The following is a 27959-nucleotide window of genomic DNA, read 5'->3' as shown; positions in this document are numbered from 1 at the left end:
CAAGGAAAGTAACAAGGTTAAGTAACCAGGATTACCAAAGTGCACAAGAGATTTATAGTAGATTCAAAACAAATTGTGAGTTGATGCGAGCTTAGAATTTAAGCTCGATCAAAGAAAAAGAGGGGGGACTGTTATGAACAAAATTCGGTTAATATTTTTTTGAGGAAAAAAGTTACAAAGAAAGGCAGCCAGATCACTGTAGCTGCTGAAGCTCTTCGTGTTTTGTTATTGTAATCGCGGGTCGTTGTCGTTAATGGTTGTTTTTGTATTAGTAAAAGCCCTGGCTGGGGCGAGTTAATGGCCTTCTGATAACAGTGAAGGGTGGGAACCTTCCCGAATCGTGAGGAGAAGACACCTGAAGGGGAGGGGATTATGCAAAGTGACTCCAAGACCACAATGCAGCATGGGTCCCCCACTGTACAGAGAAGACCCCTAAAACGACGAGCCAATTAAGAATTGAGAGACTGGAGTGATGTCTGGACGTGAGGAGCCAGATGCCGAGCCTGCAGAGACGCGGAACACCTTCAGACCCCCTCGCCCTGACCATGAGAGACTACCCCGGCGGTGAGACCAGGCCGACGGAATGGGGGGGATAACATCTGGCAGGGATCAGCAGGCCCTACAGGCTCCCACGAGGATCTGATCCCCAGCTCTGCCCCTTGTGGACAAAGCTGTGCATGTCCTCCTCCTCTGCCTCGCCTTGGGAAAGGTGACGGGATCTGCAGACTCGTCGAGCCGCCCAATCCTGAGCTGATCACTTTTAATAAAGGCATTAAAAAGGAGAAGAAGTCTCCTGGCCCTGTTTATTTCATCTGCTGTGAGTTCTGTTCCTTTTTTGCCTTCGCTTTCAGGCTGCACAGCCCCATAGACGGGATAGCATTGCATTTTAGGCTTTAGCTTTTGCGGCGTGTTTCGCTGTGTTTTGGAATTTGCGCCGGCAGAGGAGTGGGGGGCACTCTCCCTGCCCTTCCCCCCGGCTCAGTAGCGCAGCGTGCTCGGCTCTCTCTGCGGGGGGGAGCTCTCTCGGTGCGGGGGACTCTGCCCTCTCTCTGTGTGGGGGAGGGGGGCTCTTTACACGTGGCCGAGGGGTCTCTCTCTCGGCGTGAGGCAGGGGGTGCTCTGTACACGCGGCGCGGGCCGGCCCTGGTTTCGGCTTGCCACGTGGTGTGATGGAGGTTGCTCTCTCAGCTCTGGGGGGGGGGCTGCATTCTTGGGCGGGGGAGGCTTTCTCTGTTCCTCGGCTCGGCAGGGCGTGTCCTGCTGCTGCTGCCCGGCAATTTTAAAAGCAGTATATACAGCTGCATTGTAAAGCTTTTGTCTGCTTGTTAACGCTTTCCTGTCTGTGTTTTTTTTTAGAAATCGGTAGCTGATTTTGGCTTTATTTTTGGTCAGGTGGGATTTTGTACTTTGCCTTTTACACCTAACATGGGCTCGAATCTCAGCATTGTACAAAAAGGAGTGTATTATCATATTGTTAGTATTTCAGTCAGTGGTAATGTGAAGTCCTCTAAAGGTAAATTGAAACAGTTTATAAGATGGCTTTTTGTACACTTCCCACAAGTCTCCCCTAAAGAAATACACAATATTCAATTTTGGGATAAAGTAGGGAATGAATTGATAACATTAGGACAATCTGGGAACACATCTTCAGCTTAATTTGTGTTCTGGAGTTTACAAATTCGAACAGCCTTGCTCAAACAAAGGGAATTGGAGAAAAAGCCAAATGTCAAGCCATGTACCTCTGCGCTTCCTGTCTCTCCCTCTCCTAGCTCTAAAACCCCTAAACCTCTTACCCCAAAACTTGGTATTTTAAAGAGAGCACACTCATTGGGAAGTCGACTCCCAGAGTTTGTTAAAATGCCTGCGAAGCCCTGTCCACAAGGCCCTGGCCAGGCTGCGTGGAACCTTTCCCAAAATCCTGTGTCCCCTCCCCTGAAACCCAGAGCACGTGTCAGCTTTCCAGAGAGCAGTGATGCCCAAAATGGCCCCCAGTCCCTAGGGGGTCCACAAGATGGAGGATGCCACGTGGCATCATCCCAAACCTGGTCTTCTTCTTCTCAAAATCCACTTAAGCATTCCAAAATTCAATCCCCATCCCCCTCCCCTCCTGTTCCTCATGATACCTTCCCCCCTCCCCCTCCCTTTCCTGCAGTACCCTCAGCTCCACCCCTCTACTCCTCCCAGGGGGCGTTTGCTGACATGATGTCGCCAGGCGTCCCCGCCCCCTGCCTACCCCCTGACCCCGCCCACTGTTCCCACAGTGTCCCCACCCCTTGCCAGCCCCCTGTCTCCGCCCCCTGTGCCCATTGCGTTCCCCCCCCCCCCCCCCCCCGGGTTCCCACGGTGGGGACACACCCACTGCCTGTCCCCAAACCTGTATCTGTTATCCCAATGCTTCCAATTCAAGGGATACAGAGCAGGGAACAGCAGACACAATAGATGGTCCCATGTTGTCATTGGCTCCTGTTAAGTTTCAGCCTGCAGCACAAGGGGGGCAGCCCCAACTGCTAATTGGAGTTCTTTCGGACAACAATTGATTAAAGAGATCTGTAAATCTCATAAAGAATATGGTCCACACAGTCCATATTTCTGTGGCCTTTTAAATTCTGAACTGAGTAGGACTGTAGTAGTCCTACATGATTTAAAACAGCTTTTTTTGTGTCTCATGACCTCCATGGAATTCAAATTATGGGAATTAGCATGGAAACAAATGCTAAAAGATGCTCTCCCAGGGTTGCATGCTGATCCAAACACAGCAAAGGACAACAGTGGTAACCCTATCACCATTGAGCACCTCTCTGGCGAGGGTCAGTGGTCTTTACCCTCAATCCACGCTATGGCAATTCCTGCAGAAACACTCGAGAAAGTAAAAGAAGCAGCTGAAAAAGCATTCTTTTCCCTCCAACCTGAGGGGCCTTTCGAGCCCTATAGTAAAATTAAACAGCTACCATCAGAGCCTTTTTTGAAATTTGTAGGAAGGTTAACTATAGCCATTGAAACACAAGTTAAAAAAGAGAATGCTAGGGAAGCAATTTTTGAGGAAATGGCATTTACGAATGCAAATGAACAGTGTCGAGCGGCAATCCTGAGCCTTCCTATAGAACCTGCCCCTACATTAAAAGTTATGCTTCTAGTCTGTAACAGGAAAGTGCCTCTGATGAGTGTGGCTGAAGACACCAGACCAAGGCTGCTGCCAAGACCACCTCAGCGTGTCGCTGTTGCCAGCCCTGTGCCTTTCCCCTCAGCACAGCAGTACCCTGGGCAGCAGTGGAGACCAGCAATGGTTGAGCCCACAAAGCCATGGCTGCTTTGTAACAGCCTAGGGCACTGGAGTAACCAGTGCCCCCTGAAAAGGCAATTTGATGAATTTAGAAATGGCAGGGGAGGAGAACTACAAGCACTCCCAGGGGGTCAACAGCAACCAAAAAACTGAATGGGGAGCGCCTGCCTGCGACGCGTGCAGACACAAAAAGAGCAGACCAAGGGAATAAGGGTAGCAAAGCAAACCAAGCGTACGATAATATTAATATTTGTGTAAGTGAAGCAGGTGCTTCAAAGACCACATCTGCTGGTCCACTGTTGAAAGCTAAACAAAATAACCTTTGTTATGATTTAGGTGAACCTATGTTAACCACATCTTCTGTCAATGAGCCTTACAGGTTGCAGCTGACAGAATCACTCCACCTGAAAGACACTGACTGGCATTTTGTCTCTGTCAATCCTGAACAGAAGGGTACGTGGAACCGAATTCGTTGTAAGTACATCGTCATTGGGGACACCAAACACACACCACAAGAGATCGAAATTGCTCCAGGAATGACAATATCAGATCCTGAGCAATTAGTTCTCGGCCTGCACTGTTTCCACCCACCCCTGTTTCTTCCCAAGGGACAAATTGTTGCACAAGCTATCCCTGTGCCGTCTTTGCCTGAAAGTACTGAAAAACAATGGCCCACAGTCGCCTGGGTCCAAGTTATTGGGAAAGACAAACCCAAATTATGGTGTAATGTCAGTGGGGGTGGGGAGTCAAAATGCATTGAGGTGCTTGTTGACACAGGTGCAGACTGCACAGTGATCCCAGTACAAGACTGGCCAGCACATTGGCCTTTGCAAAATGTTGCCAGTCACCTTCGAGGTGTAGGAGGTCTGCAATTGGCAAGACAATCCAAAAGCATCATTCAAATTGAGGGACCAAACAGACAATTGGCAAGTATCCGTCCATTTGTGTTAGATTATTCGGAACCTTTGTTAGGGAGAGATGTAATGGCCCAGTGGGGTGTCACAATTGATATTCCAGACTCTCCACAGCATTTTTGTACAGCGGTCATTGAACAACAGCGCTCCACCCAAAAACTGAAGTGGAAAACAGACACACCAGTTCAGGTGAAACAGTGGCTGCTCAGTAAACAAAAAATAAAGGTGCTTGAGGAACTAGCGGAAGAGCAACTAAAAAAGGGCCACATTGTGGAGACCATGTCCCCATGGAACTCTCCAGTCTTTGTCATCCAAAAAGCTGACAAAAAGAGATGGCGACTCCTTCACGACCTGCGAAAAATTAATAATGTAATTGAAGATATGGGCTCTCCCCAACCTGGTGTGCCATCCCCAAAAATGCTTCCCCAAGATTGGAAATTAGCTGTTATTGATATTAAAGATTGTTTTATCCAAATTCCCCACTGCACCCTGATGATGCACCATGTTTTGCATTCTCGGTCCCTTCCATCAACATGGAAGCCCCTATGAAAAGGTACCATTGGACCGTTCTTCCTCAGGGATTAAAAGTCTTGCCAGCTATCTGCCAGTGGTATGTCTCTTCCCTGCTTTCCACAGTGCGTGCAGCCGCAGACAAGGCCATCATCTATCATTACATGGATGATATCCTCGTGTGTGCCCCCAATGATGATTTACTCACACATGCTCTTGACCTAACGATCGATGCATTGATTGTTGCAGGGTTTGATCTCCAGGAAAAGAAAATTCAAAAGATGCCACCTTGGAAGTATTTGGGCTTGGAAATTGGAAAGAGGACCATTGTTCCTCAAAAACTAGAAATCAATCCAAGGATCAAGACCCTTGCGGATGTCCACAAGTTGTGTGGGTCTTTGAATTGGGTAAGGCCGTGGCTCGGTCTGACTAACGAAGACCTGGCCCCTCTTTTCAATTTATTGAAAGGGGGAGAGGACCCAGGTGCTCCTAGGTCTGTTACCCCAGAGGCACGGAAAGCTCTAGAAAAGGTTCAGATTGCAATGTCCACAAGACATACCAACCGATCTCAGCCTGACCTGCCATTCAAATTTATCATCCTAGGTAAGTTGCCACACCTCCATGGAATCATTTTCCAGTGGGAGGAAAAACAAACACCTAAGGCAAAGGACACACCAAAAAAGGACCAGGACCAGAGGGACCCTCTCTTGATCATAGAATGGGTTTTCCTCAGTCACAAATGATCTAAGAGACTGACAAAGCCTCAGGAGCTGGTAGCGGAACTGATCCGGAAAGCAAGGACCCTGATCAGGGAGTTAGCAGGATGTGATTTTAAGTGCATTTACATTCCAATTGAGTTAAAATCGGGTCAAAATACTATGAAAATACTGGAACAATTGTTTCAAGAAAATGAAGTGTTGCAGTTTGCTCTAGATTCCTACTCAGGACAAATTTCGCTAGCACTGCCCGCTCACAAATTGTTCGAACAAGATGTTCAATTCACTCTGAAATTGAGAAGTGCTCTATGTAGGAGACCTTTAAAAAAGGCCCTGACTGTCTTTGCAGATGCGTCTGGGAGGTTCCACAAGTCCGTTATGACTCGGAAGAATCCTCAAACCCAGCAGTGGGAGACAGACATTGCTGAGGTGGAAGGTTCACCTCAGGTTGCTGAATTGGCTGCGGTTGTTAGGGCTTTTGAAAGGTTCTCAGAACCATTCAATCTGATTACAGACTCTGCATACGTGGCAGGAGTAGTATCCAGGGCAGATCAAGCAATACTGCAAGAGGTGTCTAACATCACACTTTTCGAATTGCTCTCAAAACTGGTAAAGTTAGTCACTCACCGAGAGCAACCATTTTATGTGATGCATGTCAGGTCACACACTGACTTGCCAGGGTTTATCGCTGAAGGCAACAGAAGGGCAGATGCTCTCGCTGCGCCTGCAGTGATGGCCACTCTCCCAAATGTTTCTGAACAGGCAAAAATCAGCCACCAGCTTTTCCACCAAAATGCACCTGGCCTGGTTCGTCAGTTTAACATCACTCGAGAACAGGCCAAAGCGATTGTGGGCACATGCCCAAATTGCCAACAATATGCACTCCCTACAGTGAGTACGGGAGCAAACCCAAGGGGACTGAACAGTTGTGAACTGTGGCAAACACATGTTACACACATACAGTCTTTTGGACAGCAGAAATATGTTCACGTTAGTGTAGATACCTTTTCTGGAGCGGTCTATGCTTCTGTCCACACAGGAGAATCATCTATCGATGCCATTAAGCACCTCTTACAGGCTTTTTCTTTCATGGGCATCCCCAAGGAGCTGAAAACTGATAATGGGCCTGTTTATAAATCCAAGGAATTCGGGAGCTTCCCGCAGCAATGGGGAGTAGAGCACAAAACTGGCATCCCCTACTCCCCTACAGGTCAAGCCATTGTAGAAAGAACTCACCGTGATATTAAAAGAGTCCTGGACCAGCAACAACAGGTTCTGAAGGTAGAACCTCCCCACACCCGGTTATCCAGGGCGCTATTCACAATCAATTTTCTGAATTGTTCTTTTGACAGCCTGAACCCACCCATCCTACGCCACTTTGGGGGGAGCAGTCATAGGTTGATGAAAGAAAAACCCCTGGTTTTAGTAAAGGACCCTGAGACTTGGGAAATGGTGGGACCTTACAAATTGGTTACTTGGGGACGTGGATACGCCTGTGTGTCCACCCCCTCTGGTTTATGGTGGGTTCCTTCCAAATGGGTAAAGCCCTAGGTTCCCAAAATCTCAGAGAAATCTACAGAAGCACCCCAGGTTGCTCATGCTGCCTGGAGAAGGAAACGCCGCATGCGTTCTCTGGAGGAAATTCCATTTAAGCCTCCTATCTGGAATACTTTGTAATATATGTTTGTTTCAAGTTCTTGTACCAGTTTAGATCCCACTGTTCGTGTGTAGCCTCGAGATGCCATGAGACCGAGCCTGCTTCTCTCTCCTACTCGTGATCATCCCACCTGTGATCTCCTGCGTAGTCCCTCAGTCCAAACCACGTATGGACTACCTTGGCAAAAGCTCTCAGACATCAACAGAGAAACTGACAACTGGCTGAATGGACTGTTCAAAGGCTGGGGACTCTCGGGCTGGTTGGGATCTATTCTGAAAACTGTGTTTTAGTACTGTTTATTTTAGTTATAGTTATTGTAGTTGCTAGCATTGTTTTTGGACTAATCAAACGCATGGTCCTCAAGTTAATTTCAAGCTCATCTCCCCCCCCTGAGGTCTATGACCTGGAAGCCTCAGTGGAAAACACTGACCCTCCTGTAGAGGAAGAACTGATTTACCAACCATGGTTTGGCAAGCATTCTGCACCACAAACCCAGTCCTTTTTAAACAAAACTAGGGGGAGATGTTGCGGTGTGCTGTAATGTCCTGTTTTAGACTTCCGGGTCCCTTCCCAGGTGTGCCTATACTTCTCTCCCTTCCCCCTCGCCCCCTTGCTGAGTGAGTCCTGTCAATCAGGCTTAACATTCCAGCAAGGCGTCGTGTGGTTGGTCAAGTTCAAAAGATGCCCCTATACCCAGAGGTCATTGGCCTGTCTAGGTGTCATCCTCCCCTGACACCCTGCCTGTCTCACCTGGTTGGTAGCTGACCTGCCCCTTCCCTCCCCCTCCCCCAGGAGCTTAAAAAGGTAATCAGACCATGCGGTCGCTATTCTGTTGGAGCTGTTACTACGATTCAGACCTCTGTAACCATGGAATAAACCTCTGGATATAAACCCTCCAGCAGAATCCATCTCCTTTTCTTCCTCACCATTAGCCTGAAGCCTTCCTCCTGAGGTAAACAGAGTTCCTACCAAGCCTGGACTTGTTCAGCTGCCCAGCTGCAATCTCCAGCAAGCTAAAGGTATCTCTGGGGTGATACACCACAGTTGCCGCCTTTGGCCCAGCAGCAAGGGTCAGACTGGCCCAGGCACAATCTACCTGGTAATATTGGGATTCTTATTCCAATAACGGTACAAGGGGCTTTGCAATGATAATCGAAACAAATGCACCTTTATTGAATGACCACAGCAAAATGCGATAGAGGGATTAAGGTAGAGAAAAAGATAGAGGAAGAGAGAGACTAAAGAGAGAGAGAGAGAGAAAGAGAGAGGGAATAGAGCTACCAAATGTAGAGACGAAGTCCTTTGGTCCAGTCCAGTCGAGGATCCGCCTGTTGAGTCGGGGAGATCTCGAAGTCTCTTGCTAACTCAGAGGTTTTTATTATGATAACTCTATTGGAAATTGCAAGGAAGGGGAAACAGATACAATAAGGACTAGATGTAACAGGTAGTCCATGCTCTCAGCAGTAAACGAGAGCCATTGTCTTCTTGGTCCAGCGGTCACAACCTGCAGGCAAACATCTCGCTTTGGTCAGCTTGCCTCCCCCACACACCTGCCCCGGGCTGGGGGTTTCAGTCCCAGTCCTTGGAAGGAGCAGAGGGGCCTTTTCACGTGGGGGTTCCATGTCTCAGTCCTTGATGGAGAGGCTCCTTCCATCTCAGTCTGTCTGTCACGGTGGTTGTAAAACAGGTGAGGGTCTTCTGTGGGGGGACCACCTGAAACTCAGGAGAAGTCTAGCCAGGCCGAGAGGTGGGACAGCTCCCAAGGCTGTTGTCGCAAAAAGGGCACGGTGCCCCGTTCTTCTCATTGGGCTCAGTGTAGGCTACAGCAAACAACAGCTGTGAAAACAATGGCTTAGCAACGCTCTCAGGTCTCAGGCACATGACTTTCTCCCTTGGAGCCAGAGATTTAAGACAGGGGGGTCTTCTCCTCAGTGGTCCCCCAATGACGATCATGAGGCAGATGAGGGAAAATTCAGACAGACTCTCACAAGCAGAAAGTGGCAGGATGTGTCTGCTTCCAGTGCTTGTCTTGGCTGTTCCTTCGCAGTGCTGGCAGCATCATCAGAGACACACCACAGGTTCTCTCATGCCAGGGTCATCCCAATCTTCTGCACTTGCCCAGGTGCCTCCCAGGTTCACCAGGGAAAATGGCTGCTCGTGCCAGTCCATCCCCTTGCCCAGAAGGCACCCGCTTGTGTTTGGGCACGAGCTGCTGGCCACAGCCAGATGGGCAGCACCCGCAGCATTGGCCATCAGATGCTGGGCTGATGTTTGCATCCAGAGAGAAAGAAAAACAGCCAGAAGCACAGAAGGCAACTTGACAGTATCTCTGTAAGAATGGCATTGTCCTGTGAAAGTCAATAGTGGATGGTGGGTTTGTGCTGCAGATAATCACTTCCAAGTAAAAATCATTCCAGGAAGGGACAACAGCTTCTGCCTTCTGATGGATAAGTCAATTTGCCACTGCTGTCCAGGCCCATGGCCCCTCCCAGTCTGACCAAGTTTTGGTCTGGGAGTATTTTTGGGGTTAGTCTGGAGGCAAAGATCACACTGTCACTTGAATAATAGTGGCATATAAATTCCAGGCAACGATTCTTTCAATCAAGTAGGTGTTCAGGGCATCCATTCCCCGGTGTGTTTTCTGGTGCTCCTCCCTTACTAGTGACTACAAGATATGGGAAGGGATCACCAGCTTCCCTTCAATGATAGCCCACCCTTCTTGGTTGTATGTCCCTTTTTGATCTTTGATTAGTTTTCTATCTTTCTTATTGTATTCTGGCTTACCTTCAAGGGAAATTTGTCCACCTGGAATCAGAGCTCCTTCAGTAGTTACCTCACCTTTTGCTGCTTCCTTTGCCTCTCTATCCGCCAGCTCATTTCCTTCTTCCAATTCTGAGTTCACTCTCTGGTGTGCCTTAATATGCATAATTGCTGCCTTTTCAGGCAGCTGAACTGCTTCCAGCAGTTCAATTATCCCGATCATCTCTTGTGCATGTTTGATGTTCTTTCCTTGTGAGGTCAGCAGTCCCCTCTCTCTCCAGGTGGCTCCATGTGCATGCACAACTCCAAATGCATACCATGGCTCTCTATAGATTTTATTCTCTTTCCTCCTGCCATTTCTAAGGCAAAAGGAAAGAGAATCAGTGCAATTATTTTGGTCTTCTGTGCAGAGGTGCCTGTTGGTAAGGGTCCAGATTCTGTTACCTCTCTGCAGGTAGTGACTGCATATCCAGCTCGTCGCTTTCCACTGGCAACGTGGCTACTCCCATCAGTGAACCAGGTCTCTGCACCATCCAAAGGAGTGTCCTTCAAGTCCGGGCATCTGGAGTAAGTAGCTTCAATGGCCTCCAGGCAATCGTGGTGTGCTGCTTCTCCTTGATCCCACTGAGAAAAGAAGCTGGGTTCACAAGGTTAGTGACTACAGAGTCCTTTGCCCAGCATTGACCTCATACCCAAGGTAGATTATTTTCTGTTTCACTGCCTCTGCCTTTTTCTTTTTTTTTTTCTTTGATACTCTGTATCCTTGGAGCCCTAGGAAATTCAAAAGGCTCATGGTCCAGGCCACACATGCTTCCCTTGTCTGAGTGGATATCAAGAGATGATCCACGTACTGTAATAGCCTTCCTTCTTCTTGTGGAGCTTCCTGGGGCTCTAGGTCCTTTGCAAGTTGTTCTCCAAACAGAGTAGGGAATTTTGAAGCCCTGAAGGCCTTGAGGCAACACAATCTATGTGAGCTGGGTTTTGCGCCTGCTTTTAGGGTTTTCTCATTTGAATGCAAAAATTTTCTGGTTGGCTTCATGGATAGGGAGGCAAAAGAAGGCCTCTTTCAGATCTAAAACAGTAAACTAGGGTAGCTCAGGTGCCAAACATGTTAGTAGGGTGTATGGGTTTGCCACAAGGTATACTGCCTGACTGTAGCTTGTTGTTTTCCTTAACTTGACTAAGGAAAGGTGCATTCTCTGCCCTCCCTGCTATGTTAGAGGCCCATACCCCAGGAAACATTGGATCCATTCTTTTCTTGTTAATTTCATCCTTATTTTCAATTTCAGTTTCACTAATTGTTAAAATTAAGCTCAATATATCTCCATATTCTTGATCCTTTACCTCTAAAATAATCTCTCCATCTTTAAATGTGATCTTTGCTTCCAGCTGCTCCAACAAGTCCCTACTCAACAGGGCCTTTGGAGAGTTGGGCACATACAAAAAAACTATGACTATTTTGATGGTTTGCAAAATATGATTTTTCAGATTGGTCAGTTGCCCCCTTACCATAACATAATCATCTGTTACAGGCATCGAGGCTTTATTTAACACTAATTTTGCTGCCCCCGTGTCCACGAAAAATTCCATTTTCTTAGGTCCCATCTTTCTACCCTATCCCAACTCTTTGCCTTAATTCAAAGTCTTGGGGTATAAGATACGCTGAACGCACTCAGCTTTAATTATTTCTGCTGGGTTTCTTAAATTACATGAAACTCTCTTTTCTAATAATTCAAACATCCTGTTACTTCTTTGCTTCTCGTGACCAATTGCTACTAAACTCCTTAGAGCTCTCTGAGTAGCCTTGGTTTCCTCAGAAAAACATAAAGTGCCTGTCTTGGTCTCTTCCACATAAACTCTGCTTTACAAAATCTCACTCTTTCCCAGTTCTCTTCCCGCACAATCTAATTCAAGCATTGTTTCTACTGACACTCACTTTGCTGCCTTGCAAAAAGCTGTGCCTCTTACAGCAAAAACTCTGATATGCCCACAAACACAAACACAGACACAGACACACACGCCCTGCATCTCAAATTCACGAGAGTCAGGGCTTAGGTTGCTGTGGGAGGGGAATTCCTCGAATTCCTTTAATTTGTTTTATCACAGTTAAACATAAATCACCATACTGCAGTTTTTCCATGTAAAATGCTACACTTGTTGTAAACAAAATCCTAAAATGTCCACAAACACAAGCCTACAATACTAAGAATCAAATTACCACAATGTGGGGAAAGAACCACACAAACTCACTGGGAAAGGGGTATCTCTTAAAAATGCCCACTTTCCTTGACACAACCCAACATACAACACTTCAGCATCTACCCACATCAGCTTATCCAGCTTCTTCTGGTCCTCACACACTCTGGACACAATCAAAATAACAGCACACAGTAAAATTCCAGGGACCAAGTCCAAACTGCGGGGGCAGAAGAATCCCCTGAGTTCATCTAGCCACGGGTAAAATGCGCACAATCTACACAAATCACACATCACCACTTTTAAACACAATCAATGACTAAATGTCCTCACCCACATTTCTCCACTTGTTCCACTACTTCACGGGGTGTTCCTGCCCTCACAGCCTGCCCCAGCCGGTGCTCCCGGCCTCACCTGGCTGCTTCAGACATGGGTAGAACTGTCCCCGCACGCCGTGGGTACACTCACTCACTCCCTCGATCGCTTTTATACACCACACACTCACACGATTACAAACACGCTAACATTAACCACACAATGCATTAGCCATACAATGTCTGGACACCACAAGCACACAAAGTTCGGGTTCACTCGGCTCACCCCAGAGTCGCTAGCGGCCGCTCTATTGAACAATGAACCCGTTCCCAGTCGCGCTATCAACCGGGAACCTCTGCTGCTGACTGTGCTCCTGGTTGATGGCTGCCTGCAAGCACAGGGCCGAGGCTGTGCACTCAGACGTCTCTGAGTGACTTATCAGCAGCCCTATCTCCCCCGGGCCCCTTGACAGACATACCGTGTATCTGCACAGTGCAGGTCATTGTCTGTGTCTGCAGGAGGCAAGCCGAGATGGAGCAGAGCTCCTCCAGGAAAATCCCAGGGAGCGCCCAGGAGTCCGTCCTCCCTTCCACCCCTGCAGGGACAGACAATCGCTTGGCTGGCTCGCCAAAATGATTAGTGGAAAAAAAAGGGGAAACTGCACAACTTTGTAAAAAGTCGTAAAGCCGGTATGTTTAGCGCTGGACACATGTGGGAATTGTTCTCCCTAAAGGACACGAGCACCCCTAGGAATTCCCCCTTGCTTATACATATGCATATAGTCTCATTCATATTCATTTTACTGATTTCACATTACAAGCTGCAATTAGTTTTTATCAGTCCTTGCCCTTTGCGCAGGGAGCTCTCTGGTCAGCCTCAGCCTCAGCCTTTGGCCCTGACAAAGGGGCCTCCGCTTATCTTGGGAGTTTGAATTCCTTCTCTTTGTCGAGGCCATTCTGTGAGCACAAGATTTTTTCTTTGTTTTATTTCCTCTCTTGTGAGAACAGGGAGTCTTAAGCACAGATAAACAAGTTACAGGCTCAGAACAGCACTTTTCACCTCAATCCAAAAATGCATTTCTATCCTGTTAAAATTCTACTTTGTCTCACCCATCCAAGGAATTATGTGCTCTGACTCCATGATTTTAAAGGCTGAACAGATGCTTTATTCTATGCTATATTATACTACATTACAATATTGCTATACTAAATCTATACTAAATTACATACTAAAGAAAAACCTCTGACCCTTTGCAGACAGTCACGACCCAGCTTTGACCTAATTGGTCAATCAGTCCAAACAACCATCACCACAGTCCAATTAACAAATCACTCTCGGTAAACAATCTCCATAACACATTCCACATGTGCCAAACAACAGGAGCAGCAAGATAAGAATTGTTTTCTTCCTTTCTGAGCTTTCTCAGCCTTTCCACAGCTTCCCAGGAAAAATCCTGTGAGAGAGAATTATGTCTCTATTCAAAGAAATGTGAATACCACAGGGATTTGTTCTCCCTGGTCTCCATCTGCTGCTCAGTGCCTGGGGTAAGGAAAGAAAAGGAGAGGAAGGATTGAGGAAGAAGGACAGAAAGAGAAGAGGAAGGAGCTGTGGACAAGGAGAGGATGGGATTTGCCTCTGTGCTAGAGGGAAGGGGAAGGGATCCTACCAATTCATCCCTGGCAGGATGGTGTCAGCAGTGGGGCTGTCCTGCAGCCAGGGGCAATGCTGGGCTGAGACACAGAGCAGAGGAGAGGGGGAAAGGGGCAGTGACTTCTTCCTCACCTGCCTCAGTGTCCCAGGCCATCTTCCTTTTCCTTGCAGCCTCCTCCAGCTCCATCCAGACAAAATTTGGGATTGACAAATCCTGGCTTGGGGGAAAAACAATGGGTGAGCCCTTGGTCCTGCTGCCCAAGTACAGCTCCAGAAGTAACAGCCCTGCTCACAGTCGGATGGGCCCAGACCCTGCTCATCTCCAGCCTCCCCCACCCCTCCAGGCTGCCAGAATTGGCCTTTGCTGCTCTCCCCATTCTGATGCCAATGTCCCCACACAGCTGGTACCACCTCCCCAGCCAGTTTGCCACAGGAACCCTCCACAAGTCCCCAAAGGGGCATCTGCGTCTCACCCTTGGGGACCTGCAAGATCCAAACATCCCCTCCCCAGAAACAAACCCTTCCAGAGATCCCCCGATGGATTTGGGGTCAGTTCCCCCTCTCTGCTCACCTGTGGGATCTGGGGGATGGATGCTGCCAGGGCCAGGGGAGCTGCAGACTCAGTGGGCAGGTGGGAAAAGAGTGGTTCTGCTGGGGCTCCTCCTCTTGCTCCTCCTGTTCCTGCTCCTCCTTTCCTCCATCCTCCATCCTCCTCCTCTCCCTCCTCTTCCTATTGCTCTTCCTTCCCTGCCCATTCCAGATCCCACCTCTCCCCCATGGCTGCAGCATCACCAGCATTTGGGTGGAGGGAACCCCCCATGAGCCCCCCAGGGATGGGCAGGGGGCTTGGGGACCCACCCAGTGCGGATCCATTCCCCCCAGAGCCCCAGGGAATCACTCCAGGAATCGAATGATGGGGACACAATGGGATCCCCATGGAACTGCTCTTTTTCTGTTCCATCCGCACCTTTCCCTCCCCATACCCATCATTCCTCCAACCCAAAGACCCCTCCCAACTCAATTTGGGGGTGCCATCCCTCTCGCACTCTGAATCCTCTTTTCCCCTGCTCTTCCACCCCTTCCCCATTGTGCCCCCAGCCCCAGCCCTCACCCCTGGGCTTGGTTTTGAGGGATGCAGGCCCCTCCTGCTCAGTTTGCAGGGTCACATCTCCCCTTTCTCTCAATTCTAGCAGCTCCTGGCTGCTTTTTCCTGGGAGGAATCCCTCAGTTTTGGGACTTTTGGGGTGTAGCTTATAAGTGTGACAGCTCTGTCCGGCTCTCTGCTCCCTGCTGTGGCCCCTCAGCTGCCCCTGACACCCTGGGGGTGCTGGGATTTCCCTCCTGGGGACAAGGACGTTCATCCCCTTCCAGGAGCCCAATGCCTGGCTGGGGCTCCAGGTCAGGGGGTCCTTGAGCAGCTGCCCCAGAACCTCCCCCAGGGTCTCCCAGCACAGCTGGAGCTGCTCAGCCTGGGGTCCCCAAAGGCCTCAGCAAGCCCCAAGTCCCTCCCAGGAACCCTCAGCCCCCTCAAACCCAGCATCCCCCACATCCCCTGCAAGTTCCCCCCATGGCACTGGCCATGGCCACACCCCCACATGTCACTGCCCATGTCCCACCATGTCCTCACCCATGGCTGTCTCCCCACCATGTTTCCATCCCTGTCATTGTCCCCCACATCTCCATCCATGCCCGTGTCCCCCCATGTCCCCACAAATGGCCCCATCCCTGTTAATATCCATGTGTCCCCAAGTCACTCTCCATTTGACCATGTGTCCTACCCTGACCACACCCAAGTCTTAGTTCAATGTCTATTTTTACCTCAATATTGGATATTTTAAAGGGATAAAGAGAAATTAAAACAAAATTGAGGCAAAAAAAAAGGGATTTCCTTGTCCATACCAGCTGAGGATCCACAGCTTAGGTGGAAGGGAAGAACCTTTTTGGGTGGAATTTCTATCCCGCTGTCTCTAAAATCTTGGCCTTTTCCCCAGTTTTTCACCATTTGGCTGCAGAAGACACCCTTGGGCAACAGGAAATCAAAATTGTGGAATCTCTGAAGTTGGAAAAGACCTTGTCCTGGTTCAGGGCAAATTTGGGAGAGAACTCCCAAAGGAGTTCCTCTGGACAGCAGATTCAATCGGCCCCTCCCCCAACTGGTTCAGGAAAAATGAAATACCTCCTTGGAGAAAAGTGGAAAAAACTGTTTATTAAACAATAAAACCTAAATAATATGAAACAATAAAACCTTTTGTTGCTCTAAAAGAGAGAAAAACTCACAAAGTCCCTCTGTGGGCTGTAGCTCAGCTCACTCAGTCTCTTATCAATCCCTCTGGTGCTGGAAATGTCGCAGGCCAGGCCCAGCCCGGTGGGCCACAGGTGTGAGCTGCCCGTGCTCTTCTGGTGTTCAGGCCAGAGCAGGTTTAAACAGGTCCAAAGAAAAGGGAAAAAACCCCACAGTTCAGGGAACTTTGGTTCAGTTAGCTAAACCTAACTAAAAGGAAAGGAGAGCTCTGTCCCGCTGTCTGCCCATCCGCAGACAACACAGTGCAGGAGCAGGAATGTGGAGTGAGTGCAGTGTCTGAAAACAAACTCTGTGCTTCTTCTCTCCCCCTTCACTCTCAGGGCAAGTCTTGAAGGTGCAAAACTTCTTATTCAGCACAAACAGAACAGACTGGGGACACAAGCATCTTATAGTCGACACAGAATATACCTCAGGGACCATTCAGTACTCCCTGATGTCACCAGAAGACAGGACTGAATGCAAAAGATTTTATGGGGTTGAAATTTGACAAATCTCTTCTCCCCAAGGAATTCCCATTGTAGGTCTGCGTCCCGATGGATGTTCCTGCTACTGGGTTTATCTAGGTGCCCACAGGGAACCAGGAAGATGTGGAGTCCCCCAGCCAGATGCCTTCCAACTTGGATCACCAGGACCACAGATCACCAGGGCTCTGCCCAACAGGGGTCACTGGGGATCATCCAACGTGGATCCTCCCATGGGGGATGGAGCTGGAGCAGCACACAAAGCTCTTCCCACACTTGGGGCACTCACAGGGCTTCCCTTAGTGGCGCCTCCGTTGGTGTTTGGTCAAGATTGAGCTCGATGAGAAGCTCATCCCACACTCCCCACACTCGTAGGGCCTCTCCCCCGTGTGGATGCGCCGGTGCAGGGTGAGGTGGGAGTTTTGCTTGAAGCCCTTCCCACAGTCGGGGCAGCGGAAGGGCCTCTCATCGGTGTGACTCTGCTCATGTACGAGGAGATCGCAGCTCCTGTGAAACCTCTTCCCACACTGGGGACACTTGTAGGGCTTCTCCCCAGAGTGAACACGCTGCTGGTGTTTTCTCAGGTCAGTGTGCCACCCAAAGCTCTTCCCACATTCCAAGCAGGTGTAGGGCCGTTCCCCCGTGTGGATCACCCGGTGCCGAATCAGGGCCGAGCTTTCTCTGAAGCTCCTCCCACATTCCCCACACTTGTAGGGCTTTTCCCCAGTGTGGATCTTCTGGTGTTCCGTCAGCTGGCACTTGATGCTGAAGCTCTTCCCACACTCCCCACACTCATAGGGCTTTTCCCCAGTGTGGATCCTCTCGTGTTTCCTCAGGCCAGAGCTGTATCTAAAGCTCTTCCCACATTCCACACACTCATAGGGCTTTGCCCCAGTGTGGATCCTCTGGTGTTGAATCAGGCTCCCCTTCTGGCTGAAGCTCATCCCACATTCCCCACACTCATAAGGGCGGTCTCCAGTGTGGATCATCTGGTGTTGCATCAGGTGGCCCCTCTGGCTGAAGCTCTTCCCACATTCCCCGCACTCAAAGGGCTTTTCCCCAGTGTGGATCCTCTGGTGTCGGATCAGGACAGAGTTGTGGCTGAGGCTCTTCCCACACTCCTCACACTCAAAGCGCCTCTCCCCAGTGTGGATCCTCTGGTGCTGCCTCAGGCTGGAGCTCCAGCTGAAACTCTTCCCACATTCCTCACATTCATAGGGCCGGTCCCCAGTGTGGATCACCTGGTGCTCGATCAGGTCTAAGCTCCGACTAAAACCCTTCCCACATTCCAAGCACTTGTGGGGCTTCTCTCTGCCATGGGGCTTCTCTACCAGCTCTGAGCTCTGGCTGGATCTCCGGCCGCCTTCCTTGCTCAGGGGGGCTCTTTCCTCCCCACAGCTCCCTGGGCTGGGTTTGCTGCCCCTCCTCGTGCGGAATCTCCAGGGCTTTTCCTCCTCCTCCATCCACACACGTCCTAGGAATGAAAAATCCTGGTATGGGGAAAAAACAAAATGAGAGTGTCTTGGACTGGGAGCTCCTCCTTGCCCAAGTTCATCTCATTAAGTCATTGGGCATCTTGTGTCTCTAAGAACCTCCAAAACACCAAGAGTCAGCACAAAATCCTCCAAACATCAACACACTGATCAAAAACTTCCGAAACATCAAGATTCAACAAAGCCCCCTCCAAAACATAAAGATTCAGCCCCCACAAAAAAACAAAGCACCAACAATTAGGCCAATAAAGCTCAGAAACACCAAGATTCACCCCCGGGAAAATCGTGGATCCCAATCCCTGGTCACCTGCTGCATGTGGAGGGGGGGCAACGCTCCTGGGGCTCGGGTTGGAGGCTGCAGATAGAGGGAGAGTGGAACTTTGTGCTACTTCCTCTTCTGTTCCTCCTCCTGTGTCCCTACTCTTGCTCACACTCCTCTTCCTCCTGCTATTCCTCCTTCTCCTGCACAATCTCACCTTCTCCTCCCACATGCATCATTTGACCCTTTTGTTCCTCAACCCTGCTTCTCCCTCCCTTCCCCTCCTGCCCCAGGCCCAGCACCCACTGCCGGCTCTCTCTTCCCCCCAAACCCACAGCATCCCACGGCAGGGGCAGGGATGGAGCTGGGGCAGGTCGGGCTGGGGCAGCGCTGGGCTCTCGGCCGCTCCCGCCCGCACTCGGTCCCCACTGCAGCCGCTCCCGCCAGGACAGCGCGGGGGGGCCCGGCCTTGGCGCCGCCCCACTCCCACCTCCCCAAATTCCCCTCGCATTTGGACAATAGGGCATGGATGGTGTTGGTGTGCTGCAAAGGGATTGCGTGAAGGGGAGTGTGCAGCAATATGGTTAAGGCAAGAAGCTGCAGGAGGAATCTATGTGGGAAGGAAAAGGATGATGGAAAAGAGGAGGAAGAGAAAAATACTGAGGATTGGGATGTTTATCAGCAGAGTCTTAGCCTCAAAACTTGTCAGCTAATTCAGATCATTTGTATCCCCGGTGTCCAGGACAGGAAAGAAAGGAGGTCAGGGTTTCAGGGGGTTTCTCTGTGGGCGGCAGCGGCAGCACCGGGCGCAGAGCTGTGGCACCGGGAGCACGGGCTGGGGGCCTGTGGGGAGAACGGGGCCGGGCCGGGGCTGTGGGGCAGCCGGGGCTCAGCGCCGGGCGCTGCCTGACCCCACCAGCCCCGGGCAGGGCCGGCAGCGGCCCCCGGCCCCCAGGAGGCTGCGGGACGCCCCGGCCGCTGCCCGGCCCCGCGGAGCTGCCGGCCCTGCCCGCCGGGGGCGCCTTTGGACACTGCGGCAGGACAGGGAGCGGCTCTGGGCTACGGGCTGGGGAGGGCACCCTGAGCACAGGGAGGAGGAGCAAGGAACACCTGGGAAATGTGGAATGTACATTTTAGCAAGGAAATAATCTTTTAAGGCTTTTGTTAGGGTTACTGGAGATACAAATGATTTTGCAGAAAGCTCAGCAGCTGTCAGAGGATGAGCACCCACAGGCACTGAGGGGGGCTGCAGGAGGGGCACAAGAAGGCCTTGCAGCACTCGGGCACAAAGGCACAGCAGGTGAATGCAAGAAGGGAGCAGCAAAAGGCCAAGCTGAAGGCAAAGGCCAGGGCACAGCTCCTACAGCCCCTGAGGGATCAACCCCAGGGCCCAAGGGGGCCCCAGCACCCAGGGCACGGCTCGGCCACAAGCACCTGGCAGAGGCATTGCCCTCCTCGGCAGGGGAGAGCCCACCCAAACAGCCCCTGGCAAGGAACCAGGGCTCCAGCTGCAGGGCACAAGGACACTGCAAGCACAGACAGCAGCACCCTCAGGACCAGCAAGTCCACCCCTTGATGGACATGGACTGGCAGGGCTGTCACAGCTCCCATCACACCAGGGACCCTCCACACTGCAGCCCTTGAGAACATTCAGGGTGGGTCCGCAATGAGAGGAGGCATTTTTTGATGGACACAGGGGCCTCTCAATCCACTCTGAATCTTAGATCTAAGGTGGGAAAATGCTAAAAATGTCTTTGATTATTCATGGGATTAGTGGGAAAGATGTGTGGTTTTATTCAACCACTATTAGCAGATGTGGGTGATGGGATTGAAATGCATGAATTTTTATTCATTATTGTTATTATGGTTTACTGGGAAGGGATTTGATTGCTAAACTCAGAACGCAAATTAATTCTATAAAAGGTGATACAGAAGCCAGTACTGTTGTACCTTTGTGTCAAATGTCTGGCGAGGCCTATGCTGAGGTGAACCCAGAAGTTCTGGCAGCCCCAGGGAAAGAGGGAAAATTAGATATGGAGCCTCTCCAAAGCACTCTGAACCAACCAGGACAAGTGGTGTCTAAAAGCAACACCCTGTTCCAGGGGAGGGAAGGAAGGGCAATCAGACACAGTGCAGGTCACCGCCCCATGCTCAGCTCAACCCGCGCAGCTGTGGGTGCTTGTGAGAGCCTGGCACTGAAATGCCCTGAGCAGGAAGGCTTCAACATCTTCTGCTGACACCATGGCACCTAACAGGGGGGCAAAAGCAATTCTCACTGCTTCAGCAACCACTGGAGCAGATATCAAGGCACATTCTCCCACAGGAAGCTGGGCTGGCACACAGCCTGCCCTGGCACTTTGCTGCTGCCAACACCCAGCCAGGACATCGGCTCCTGCCTAAGGAGTGCCAAGCAGCACCACTGGTGGCCAAGGGGCCCATGCCAAGTGTCCCTGAGGCCAGAAACAGCCGCCAGCACAGCTCTACACGGGGGGACCCCTCAGCCTGGCCTCAAGGGCTCTGAAGCCCCGCAGATTTGCACTTCCCGCCCGCAGCAGGAGGATGGGAGGCCGCCCCTGAGCCTGCCCTGAAGGCAACGCAGCAGCAGCCAGGGCTCCACAGCGGGCCAGGCCCCTGCGCCTGCCCACAGATCCTCGCCTGGAATCCTCTGCAATCCTGGCCACCCTCCTCTGCCATCTCCAGCCACTGGGGCCAAGCCTTGCTGCCACTGCTGCAGCTTCAGCGCTGGCTGGGCCTGCACTGCCACAGCTGCTGGGGAACACCACGGCACAATTCCACTCTGGGGCTCACTGACACCCACACTCTGGGCTGCCTGCCATTGCACTGCTGCAAAATGTACCGAGTTTGGTTCTTTTAAACCTTATTTCTCTGCTCAGGCTTGGTTTGTCTTTGCCTTTGGGAAAGGAATTTTAAAGGTTTTATTTAAGGGCTGCTACACCACTCAATGGAGATGAGTTCAACATCCCAACACACTGGGAATAGCCCAAAAGACACCCACAGAGATAACGACCAGCAACAAAACATCAACATTGCCCAGCAGCAAACAGCAACCAACAGCTACCCCAGACACTGCCCCCGGCAGAGCTGGAGACACCTGGGCTGGAAAAGGCTGAGAAGGAAATCCAGGAGTGTGGAGACCGAATTCACACATCAGAGGGGAAGAAATCCGGGTCCAACAGGAAACCAAATACTAAAAACTTACACAACTTAGAAGCAATGAACATTAAAGCAGTGGATTTCTATGGGTTTTGGATGGTATGAAGTTTAGGAAAAATCTAGTAAAACTCACGTATCATTGCACAATTTTCTCTGCACAGCTGGGCTATTTGTGAAAGAAATTATTTCTGTTGCACATCCTGGGCAGAATCAAGTAATGCCTTGACTCTCTAACACTGAAAATGTTGCAGAGTTTTGGCTCTTCCCACTGTTTTGGTGACGAGATTACAACATTATAGTGTTTTTTTCTTAATAATCCTTCTTTTAGTCCGTAAGGTTTGGGTCAGGGGTGTCAGAACAAATTTTTCTTCTTAGGAGAAGTAGAGGGTTTTTGGGTATGTGTGTGTTTTTCTCTTAGTGATGGCACAATTTTGGTCGGGTTTCTCGATGTTCACACTTAGGATGCATTTTGAAAAACTAGAAAAGATTTAAATGTGACGCTGTAACTCATCAACAGTTAACAGAATACTGCTTAAAAAAGGAAAAAAAAAAAAAGGCATCAAAAAAAAGCAAGGGAAGGGGGGTGGGAAAGGAACGGGGGAGTCACCAGATTACTGCCCTGGAAGAGAAGCTTTGGTTCTAGTCAGCCTGCAGAGGAGCTTTAGAAATGCAAATGAACACTGCTGGGCAAAGTGTGGACAATGCACCTGGGTCTATTGCCTGGGGCAGGAATTGGGCTGATTCCCTCTGCCCCTCACCCCAAGCTCTGCCTGCTGGCACTGATGGAATTTGCACAGCTCAAGGCAGAGCCCAGGGGGAGGATATCTGACCCTGCAACACAAACGGGTGAAGCTGCAAAGGGAAACAGCAAATGGAGAACGTTGGGAAAACTTCACTATAAACAAATGGGGGGAATCATTTCTCTGCCCACTCCAACATGTGCTGTCACTGTCTGTGTTATGTAGGGTATATTGGAGCACTGGGCATTTTTTCCTACCAAAAATTCAGGGAAATCAGTTGGGAATCCAAGTATTTGATGATTTAATTAGAGAAAAGCAGTCAATTGATGCAGCCCTGGCTGGAGAGAGCGGCCAAAATTGGGGAAAAGATGAACGGCCAGCAGAACAAATCCTACAACACCATGGACCAGCCCCTGGGAACCTGAACCAATTCATATCAGGAGCCACAGAACCCATTTCTCATTTCAATGGCATCATTAGATTACAAGCTGTCCCCGCAATAATAACCAACCAGACAGCTCCAGCTCCTGACCTTCCTGCTGGGCAATCCACTGAAATGAGGAACACAACACTTCACCATGGGATGGGATCAGATCATCTGTTAGCAGAAAAAGGAGGAGTTTGTGGAAAATTAAATGACACAAACTGCTGTTGGCAAAAAGATGAAAAAGGAAAAGTGGTGAAACAGATAACAAAGGAAATAAGAAAGCAGCGCATGTACGGATTCAAATGCGGAAAGAATGGGAATGGGACACGGTTTTGAGGCTCCCTGGCAGACCATGGGTTAAACGAATGCTGTTTCTCCTCGGATGTGCTACAACAACTCTCATCTTTTTGCCATGCTCCACACCTTGAGCGTGCAGCTCATTCAGGGGCCAGGGACTCGTAGATAAGGACGCAACGGGCGAAACCACCAGCTTCAATAAATGTTACTAATTAACATGGATTGCTGCTCACAGAAAGTCCCGCTGAATTCCTGAACTTCCAGAAGAACAAAGACTTAACAGAGCCGTGAATATCGGCTGTTCTACAAAAGTGGAGGTGCTCATTAACGAGGACATGCAGTTGCCGGATCGGGAGGTCTGAACCTTCCAAGTACCTCAGCCAGGGGGCAAAGGGAGAGGGAGACGAAGTCGGGAAAATGAGGATAAAAAGGAGGCTGCGAACTACAACAATGGCAGAGAGCGCACGGCAAATGCCCCACGGCCTCTCCCTCTGCTCAGCAATAAAGTCACTTTTACAGGACTCCTCTGTCTCCTCTGCGCACAGAAACCTCCGGCCACGGGAATTCCCCGCACAGCCCCGGGCACGGGGCAGCCCCCTCTGTCCCAGCCACAGCAACCGGGCCGCGCCAGCGCTGCTCCGGCAGCGGCTCCTGCCGAGGCAGCGGCCGCAAGGAGACCGCGGGCAGCCGCTCCCGCAGCGCCCTCACGCCAGCGGCAACACGGGCCGGACACGGCACAACGAACCCGCCCGAGCCCCCTGCCGCCCCCGAGGCCCGCAGCCAGCCCCGAGACCCCGCACAACCCAGCGCGGCTCCCACCCGCGCTGCGGCCGCCTCCGAGCTCCGCCGCCGCCTCACCGCGCTCCGGCCGCTGCCGCCGCTCACGGCACCGCACACACGCTCCGACAATGGCGCCGCTGCCCAGCCACGGCCGCCCTCAGCCCGCCACCGGGGCCCGGCTCCGCCCCGCTCCCACCAATCAGCGCGCCACAACCACGACTGACGCCACCATCGCCCAGTCCCAGCCAGGGGCGGGCTCTGCATACGGCACAGCCCCGCCCCGCGCTCTCAGGGCCCCCCGGGCTGCGTGAGGGCAGAGCCGGAGCTGAGGAACAGCCCTGGAACGGGCCCGGGCCCGAGGGGGATTGAGCTGAAAACACAAACAAACTTCTCCGCACCTCCCGCCACGGCTTTCCCGGCACTGCAGCTCTGGTGTCTCCGGCTCAGCGGGAAGCCCTGCAGCCTCACTTCTCCTATACTAGTTAGGAGCATCAGGGCATCGCGAAAACCGCCCTAAAGCCCTGTAGATGAATGGAGGAGGGGAGAGATTTCTGACAGAAAACTCCAAAAAGTCAGAGCAGGATAATGAGAAATAAGTCAAGACCCTTAAATGCAGCTTTCCCCCACGCCTCCCTCCTTCCAGCTGCGCCTTCTGCCCCGGCAGTGCCGCAGACAGGGAATGGGGCCGGGCTCAGTTCATGCCCCGGGGCTTCTCCCTCTGCTCAGGGACAGGAGTCGTTCCCCTGCTGCACCCTGGGCTCTCTCCCACCGGAGACTTCTCCAGGAACTTCTCCAAGCTGAGTCCATCCCACGGGGCACAGCCCCCTCCAAGTGCTGCAGCGTGGGTCACTGTGCCCCAGTTTCTCAGTGCTAATCTTAGGGCACTGTCTCTCGGGATATTATCACTACAGCACTCACAGCCGAATATACACACGGAATTTTAACAGCTCTGAGTAGAAATTAAAAGAACCAGCGAGAGAGAGAAAGAGCGAGATTCCGATCGCGGCGCTCCGGAGCGGCGCTGCGGCAACGATCCCTGCGCCAGCACCGCCGGCCCCAGGCCAAGCCCAGCCCCGCAATCCAACCCCGCTGCTCACAGCGCCCGCCCTCCCCGGCCCGGGGCACAGCGAGCCCCGCACCCGCTGCGCTCCCGAGCACAAAGCGCCCCTTCCCACCGCGCTCACCCGATAAACACAGCGCCCCTGCAGCCGCTCACGCCTCTCTCGCTCCTCCCGAGCTTCTCGGCCTCCCGCACCCTCTGCCCCGCACCTGGGCCCCGCCAGTGCCGCGGGCTGGGGGCAGCAGCTGCACCTTCCTCTGCCTCTGCTCCAGCCCTGCCCAGGTGCCTCGGCTCCCTTCGTGCTCGCCACAAACTGAGGTTTCACAAGGCTGACCTAGAACAGAGGCCAGACACGGTTACACAATAAAGCAGGCATTTGTTAGAAGGCCTCCATGGATACACCTTGGGCAGAACAAGAGCCCAGCCAGGGCTATGCCCAAGATGGACCAAAATGGCCACAAAATGGACGGCCGGTCACGAGGTCTGTCACTTTATAAGTTCTGCTCCATTTGCATATTGGAGTTGATTGTCCAGTTATGTCTTTAGATTATTAAGTCCCATCCTTCTTGTTTTTCTCTTCAGTGCCCGTTGTTTATGCTCTTGGGCCTGAGGTTTGGATTATTTGTCCTTGGGTTCCCAGCTAGAACAGGAATTGTTTTGTCTCCCTGATCTATGAACAGAGCTCAGCATCCCTTAATATGAAGCCCAGACCCACAGAGTAAAGCAGCACAGAATCTGAAAAACAGAAAAGCCAAACCCTGAGGCATCAAATCCATGAGAGCCCCTCACACTCAGCAGACCCTCCCCATGGCACTCCCCGCCCCCCCATTGATTGGAGCCCCCCAAAATGGCCCCAGGCCCTCCCCCCTCAGCCGTTCTGAGCCTCTGGCTCGTGTTCTCACCTGGGAACCCCAAATCTTTGGGAATTCTCAACTGGGAAGCCCCAAATCCCTGGAAACCTTCCCTGGGACCCCCAAAAGCTCCCCTGGAACCTCCAAACCTCACCTGGGACCCCCCCCAAAACCCTTCCAGCTGCCTCCAAAACCCCCCAGGAGCTCCCAAACTCCACCTGGGATCACCCAAAATCCCCAAAACACTGGTGAGAGTGGGACAGAACTGATGGCACTGGGTTGGTGACACTGGACTGGAACTGGGGACACCAGGTTGGTGGCACTGGAATGATGACACCAGCCCTGAGGATACTGGGGTAGTGACAGTGGGATAGAACTGGTGGCACTGGGGTGGAATTGGTGGCACTGGGCTGATGGCACTGGGACACGAACTCTGGGCTGGAACTGGGGACAGTGGGAGGGAACTGGTGGCACAGGGACAGGGATACTGGGACAGGACTGGGGACACTGGGAGGGAACACTGAGGTGGGGACATTAGGAAGGGACTGGTGACACTGGGCTGTGGCACTGGGATGGAACTGGTGACACCGGGACAGGGACACTGGTATAGGATGGGGGGCACTTGGATGAGACTGGAGACACTGGGCTGAAACTGGTGGTACTGGGCTGGTGACATTGGTACGGGGACAATGGGGTGGTGGCACTGGGACAGGACTGGGGACACTGGGCTGGAACTGGGTTGGTGGCATTGGGCTGTTGGCACTTGGGTGGTGACAGTTGGACAGAACTGGTGGCATTGGAATTGAACTGGGGACACTGGGGTGGTGACAGTGGGGCAGCCCTGGGGACACTGGACTGGTGGCACTGGGAACTGGCGACACTGGGACAGGATTGGTGGCAGTGGCACAGGGACACTGGCATTGAACTGGTGGCACTGGATGGGTGGCACTGTGGCGTCCCCAGTGCCACCTGCCACCTGTGTGGTGTTCCCGTGTCCCCGCAGTGTCCCTGGTGTGGCTGAGGACGGTCACCTGCTGCTGGCCCTGCCCGCAGTGGCCGTGTCCTGCGAGGTGGCCTGGCGGGATTTGGGAACATCCTGGCGTCACCTCGCCACCAGCGGGACATTGGGGACCCCGCCCTGGCACCGCAGGCGGGCGAGAGGGGCGGTGACGTCACCACTTCCTGCTTTTCCTCTCTGGCCGCGCCGCGTTCCCGTGTGTCCCCAACTGTCCCCCGGGCGTGTTCGCCCCTCGGAGTGTCCCGCAGTGTCCCCGCAGTGTCCCCGCAGTGTCCCCAGCGGCCATGGAGCCCCAAGAGGTGCGACAGTCCCGGCGAGGGGTGAGGGGGTATTGGAATAAGAATCCCAATATTACCAGGTATATTGTGCCTGGGCCTGTCTGACCCTTGCTGCTGGGCCAAAGGCAGCAACTGTGGTGTATCACCCCAGAGATACCTTTGGCTTGCTGGAGATTGCAGCTGGGCACTGAACAAGTCCAGGCTTGTTAGGAACTCTGTTTACCTCAGGAGGAAGGCTTCGGGCGAATGGTGAGGAGGAAAAGGAGATGGATTCTGCTGGAGGATTTATATCCAGAGGTTTATTCCATGGTTACAGAGGTCTGAACGTGAGCAACAGCTCCAACAGAATAGCGACCGCATGGTCTGATTACCTTTTTAAGCTCCTGGGGGAGGGGGAGGGAAGGGGCAGGTCAGCTACCAACCAGGTGAGACAGGCAGGGTGTCAGGGGAGGATGACACCTAGACAGGCCAATGACCTCTGGGCATAGGGGCATCTTTTGAACCTGACCAACCACACGATGACCTTCCTGGAATGTTAAGCCTGATTGACAGGACTCACTCAGCATGGAGGCGAGGGGGAAGGGAGAGAGGTATTGGCACACTTGGGGAAGGGACTGGGAAGTCTAAAACAGGACATTACAGCACACCGCAACAAGGGGGGACGGGACGGGGGTGACAGAGGGGTGGAGGGGACCGAGGGTGGCTGGGGGAGGGGGGAAATGGGGCATGGCAGGGGGTGGCAGAGGGGACGAGGGGGGGACAAAGGGAACGAAGGGGACAGCAGAGCCCTCCAGGGAGGGGACAAAGGGGACCCCGGGAGG

General features: G+C 51.9%; 1 pseudogene; it reads right to left on the bottom strand.

Annotated features, from left to right (window-relative positions):
• The window catches only part of LOC128945567 (zinc finger protein 208-like), a 324996-nt pseudogene that overhangs the window by 84215 nt on the left and 212822 nt on the right, over nt 1-27959 (bottom strand).

The sequence above is a fragment of the Melozone crissalis genome, unplaced genomic scaffold, assembly GCF_028551555.1.
Source record: "Melozone crissalis strain CALT ecotype California unplaced genomic scaffold, PUWL_Pcris_2 ptg000066l_1, whole genome shotgun sequence".
Classification (NCBI taxonomy): Eukaryota; Metazoa; Chordata; class Aves; order Passeriformes; family Passerellidae; genus Melozone; species Melozone crissalis.
Note: the sequence above shows the minus strand (reverse complement) of the source record. Positions and strands in the feature narration are given on the sequence as shown.